Raw genomic sequence first — 5,582 nt, 5'->3', positions numbered from 1 at the left:
AGAGAAAAACAGCTTCTAAAATCTCTGGTTATCAGGTAGAATCTGCTTATCCTGTCTTTGGAGGTCAGAGGAAAGGCAGGCTGCTTCTCAGCAGAGTTTGTTTCCCTTGACTTCAAAGGTCAAGGTGCTTATCAGCTATGTTTCCTTTTTCGAGCTCCAAAGTCTGTAGGTCCCTGTTGGGGAGGGGGGAAGCTGCTGCTGTTTGGAACCCTAACAGTTGTAAATGTTATCTTTTTTCTTCCTTTTTTCCCATTTTTGAGAAAGGGTCTCAAGTAGCCCTGATTGGCCTTAAACTCAATATGTTAGCCATATAACCTTGAAACTCCTGATCCTCCTGCCACACCTGGCCTTTTGTTTATGTTTTTAAAAAATTAGAAGACAGGGGTGGTAGTGTACGTCTTTAATCCCCGGGGGGGGGGGGGGGGGGGGGGGGGGAGCAGAGGCAGGCGGATCTCTGTGAGGCCAGACCCAGACTGCAGACTGGTCTACATAGTTCCAGGACAGCTGGGGCTACAGGGAGACTCTGTCTCAAAAAAGACAAAAAAAAAAAAAAAATTAAAAGACAGTTATATGTTTCATTATGACATTTTATATAGAATTTGTTTTTGTTGATCTTTGTACTCCCTCTTCTCTCCCATCCCCGTTATCTCTTGTACCATTCCACTCCCATTTCTGCTTTCATGTCATATGTGTTCTGTACCTTCCCCCATTCCTCAAAACCTTTTTCCTCCCTCATGGCCCCCTTTCTAATTTTATGACCAACACCCATATATAGACATACATTTAAAAATTGAAATCTAACCAAGGCATGGTGACACATGCCTTTAATTCCAGTACTTGGGAGACAGTGGCAGGCAGATCTCTGAGACTGAGGCCAGCCTTGTCTATATAGCAAGTTCCAGGCCAGCTGGAGCTACAGGGAGACCCTGTCTCAAAAACAACCAACCAAACATAAAATTTCAAAGCTAAGACCCAGACATGAGAGAGAACATGCAGTATATGTCTTTCTGAGTCTAGAATACCTCACAGCATCCATCCTTCAAACTCTCCACTTAGAATCAGTTCTGCAGTCTGTGCCTTCTGTGATCTCATGCCCTGAGAGTTGTGTGACTATATTTTGTGAGTAGAGTTTGATGCCATGAATTTATGATTCTAGTATCAGATGGGGACTAGTGAACTCTACTTGATGTTTTTGACCAGCAACTCTCCCATTTCCCTCAGAACAACTTAGAGCCACTTTCCCAGACCTTTCCCTGCATTCCCTTCTCTCTCATGAGATGAATTTTTTTCTCCAAAGCACCAAGAGCAGAGGAATATACTCAGTTATTTCTGTCCTTTAGCTTTTACTCTCTGGAAAAGATTCCCCTGTTCCTGCCCAAGGCTAATCTATTGTTTAGTCATTCAACTGGTACATATAGCTTATTCATGTATGCCAGATAATGTTCTAGGAGCAGGCGACATAGTGGAGAACAAAGCAGTTCATATTTTGAGGGCAAAGTGACAGAAACTACTGAAGACTATAATTAGTTAAGGGCCTGTGAGATGGCTCAGCAGGTAAAGGCGCTTGCCTTGCAAACTTGCTCACTTGAGTTCAATCCTCTGAACCTGTAGTGGAAAGAGAACTGAAAGTCGCCCTCCCCTCCATATGTGTGCCATGGCATGTATGCACTGCCCCCACCACTAATAATAAGTAAAAAGACTTAAAAATATTAGTTAAAATAATGTGATGTGTGGCTGGGAGGATGATTCAGTGGGAAAAGATTTTGCCATGCAAGCATGAGGACCTGAGTCTGTATCACTAGAACTCATGTAAAAGCCCAATGCATTTGCACACCTCTGTGGTCCACATGCTCCTATGGTGAAATGGCAGGTGGAGACAGAAGAATGCCCAAAAGCTTGAGGCTAGCTAGCCTGGTCTTATACAGCAACAAACGACATGCCTGATCTTAAATAAGGACCAATTCCCAAGGTTGTCCTCTAATCTCCACTTGCTTACACTCACACACAAAAAAGATTTTTTAAAAAAATAGTGCAATGTGATAGAAAATGATGGATCATTGGGGTGGGACCTGAGGATGGGCCATTTCCAAGCCATATGCTATGTGAAGGAACTGAATGGGCCAGCACATAAAGATCGGGTGGGAGCATCCCAGTTGATGACACTGGAAAATACAAAGGGAAGAAGCTTATTTTCTCTTTTTGGTTGGGAGTCTGAGCCTTTAATGGCTGCACCAACTCTCCAGCCCTAGAAGCTTATTTTGGAGGAACAATAAGAAGGCAAGTGTGACTGAGTGTGGAGTACCAGAGGTGTCAAGAGGTGAGGTCAAAGGAGGGAGCAGAAGACAGGCCACAGGAGGCCTTCCAGGCCTGAATAAGGATTTGGGATCTTAGAGGAAGCTGTTAGAGACTTTAAAGCCAATGTGTAACACGATATGATTTATTAATTTTTAATTGCAATCCTGGGGGTGGAACCTAAACCTTAACATTCTACACAAGCACTCTACCACTAAACTATGCTCCTAGGTTCACCTGATTTATGTTTGTTTGTTTATTGAGACAGGGTCTCCCTATGTTGAATAGGCTGGCCTCAAACTCATAGAGATCTACCTGCCTCTGCTTCCAGAGTGCTAGGATTAAAGGCATTGACCACCACCGTGGGGTGTTTATTCTTAATTATGTATATGTATGTGTGTCTATGTGCACATGAGTTCAGGTGCTCTCAGAAGCTGAAGGCATCAGATCCCTCCTGGAGCTGGAGTTACAGGCAGGTTGTGAGCTACTGGATGTGGATGTTGGGAATCAAACTTGGATCCTCAGGAAGAGCAGCAAGCTGAGCCATCTCTCCAGTTCCTATTCATGTTTTAAACAAATTCTACTTGCAATGTGATGAATAGCTTCTTGTGGGGAAGGGAGAATGGAGGCAGGGAGACCAGTTTAGTGGACCATTTTGACAATCCAGCATGAGGTAAGAGTAAGGGAAGAATTGGAGAAAGGACAGTGAATGCATTTGAGGTGTTTGGGTGGGGACTTGTCAGGACTAGCTGCTAGATGAGATGTGGGAGGTGAGGGGTAGAGAGAAATCAAAGATAGTTCCTTGAATTGTGGCTAGAATAATTGGGTGAAGAAATGCCATTTTCTTTTTATGTTGTTGTTTGAGTGTGTGCTTGCATGTGCGTGCGTGCATGTATGTGCGTGCTCGTGCCATGTCATGGTGCACATGTAAAGGTCAGAGAACAATTTTATGGACTCATTTCTCTCTTTCAACCACCTGGGTTCCAAAGGTAGAACTCAGGTTGCCAGGCTTGTGTGGCAAATGCCTTTCCCTGCCTTTCCCTGAGGTATCTTGCCAGCCTCGAAGTTCCATTTTCTCAGGGAGGAGCAGGTTTATGAGAAAGCCAGTGACTATGTTTTAGAGAGATTGAATTTGAAATGTGTATTGGCTAAGTGGAGATGTCAGATAGTCACTTGGATGTTGTGTTAGAAGTTTTGTCACTGTGACCAAATATACCTGAGAGAAACAACGTAAAAGGAGCACTTACTTTGGCCTGTGGTTTTCAAGGTTACAATGTAACCTCTATTGTTTGTGGGCCTAAAATTGAGGCAGAATATCACAGTGGAGGAGCATGGTAGGGCAAAGCTGCTCACCTCATGGCAGCTAGCAAACAGTAATGGGAAGGGGTCAGGATGAGTACAGTCCCCAAGAACATGCCCTAGGGACCCATTTCCTTTATACCTACTTCCCAGTAGTCTATTCAGGTTTTAAAACTATCAATAGACTTAAACCACGTGATCCAGTTGTCTCTGGTGATGCCCTTACATATACAACCATAGCTATGTTTTACTAATCTTCTAGGCATCTCTTAGTCCAATCAAGTTGAGAATAAGATTAACCATTATAAAAGCAAAAGTGCGAGCCCAGTAGGAACCTGGTCTATGGAGGGAGCAACCATCCTTTGGGAGCCACAGAGGAGGAAATAGAGTGCTATGTTGGGGGTGGTAAAGTTGGCAGATATTCTCAAAATGGGAGAAATAACAGCATATTTGAATGCTGATGAAAAATCCAAGAGAGAAGTAAGAATTGATGATGCAGAAAAGGAAATTACTGGAGTGATGTTTGTAGTTGAGTGGGCAGGACAGGATAGGATCTGGTGCAAAAGTGGTTCGATGATAGAATATATAGAAACCTAATGGGAACTAGGGCTATAGCACAGTGGTAGAGCATTTGTTTGTTTTTTTTTTAATTTCTGATACTTCATTTAGTTAATTGAACATTATGTAGAAGCCTGAGAATATTAAGAAAAGACAGGAACTGATGTTAGGTTTTAGATCATTGTCAAGATACATTGATGAAGAAAGTGATCGAGCATTTGTGTCATATGCATGAGGTCCTATGTTCCATGCCCAAAATCACAATAAAAAAGTCCTCATCCGGTTACCATGGTGAGGGTGAGGGTTCGTCTCCCATCAGAAGGACCCATCCTGCAGGCAGAGGCATCAGCAGTCAAAGAGTAACTTCCTAGGACAGCTATGCCATCACAGTATGGGGGCCCCGGGTCCAGACAGAGCCAACAACTTTTAGTAAGGTTAGCATTTGTATCATTAAGAAATAGGAAGCCTGCATCTACGAGAGCTAATAGACCTGGTGCTGTCGGTAGCGAAGTTGGAGTAGGAAATAAGTGATTAATTAGGTTTGGAGTAGTGAGGGTTCTTTCAATAGACTGAGACCTGCTAGAGGTGGGGGCCTGAATGGCAATGGTCTGGTAAGCTGGCAGCACAGGCTTGGGGTTGGGGGCTGGCCATCGGAGCCTGGGGCCTAAGGGGGCTGCCTGTACCTGTGTAACGGAGAGGCATAGAGTAAACAGGATTCCTGGAGAGCCTGGGCCATTATGGAGCTGCATTCCCCATGTGTGTCCATGATACCACAGAGGCAGGGTGTCGGGATGCCTGCCCTGTGGAGTGAATTTCAAGATGACTGGGTTGCATTTGTCGGAGCATGGTCCCTGGAATGTGGTCCCAACTGGCGACCAGCCCAGGGAACGACTCCCAGGTACCCTGTGTGCAGCATTTTCCTATGTAACTCCCAGATACACGTCAGCCCAGCCTTTGCTTTAACATCTCCAGTATCAGTAAACTTTGCCAAAAGCAGCTGTTTCCATTGTAAGCTAGATGCAAGTATTTAAAATTCTCTTCCTTTTCAAAATAGACAGATGCAATCAATCTTATTTTGGATTGAATTTTGGTTTGGACAAACCAACTGTCAGGACCATTTTAGGGTCAGCTGGAAAAATAGAAAGATGCCATTTATAGCCAGGTGTAGTGGCACAAACCTTTAATCCCAGCACTCAGGAGAGAGAAGCAGGCAGATCTGTGTGAGATCAAGGCCAGCCTAGTCTACATAGTGAGTTCCAAGCTAGCTGGGGCTACAGGGAGACCCTGTCTCATAAAGTCCAATAAATAGATAAATAAGCAAGAAAATATTATTTATTAAAATAGTAGCTGTTTAAAAAATATTTTATTATTTTTATTTTATGTGTATGAGTGTATTACCTGCATGTATGTGAGTGCACCCATGTCGTGCAATG

This window comes from Nannospalax galili, unplaced genomic scaffold (assembly GCF_000622305.1).
Source record: "Nannospalax galili isolate Female #2095 unplaced genomic scaffold, S.galili_v1.0 scaffold311, whole genome shotgun sequence".
Taxonomy (NCBI): domain Eukaryota; kingdom Metazoa; phylum Chordata; class Mammalia; order Rodentia; family Spalacidae; genus Nannospalax; species Nannospalax galili.
The sequence above is the reverse complement of the archived record's forward strand: the minus strand, read 5'-3'. Positions refer to the sequence as shown.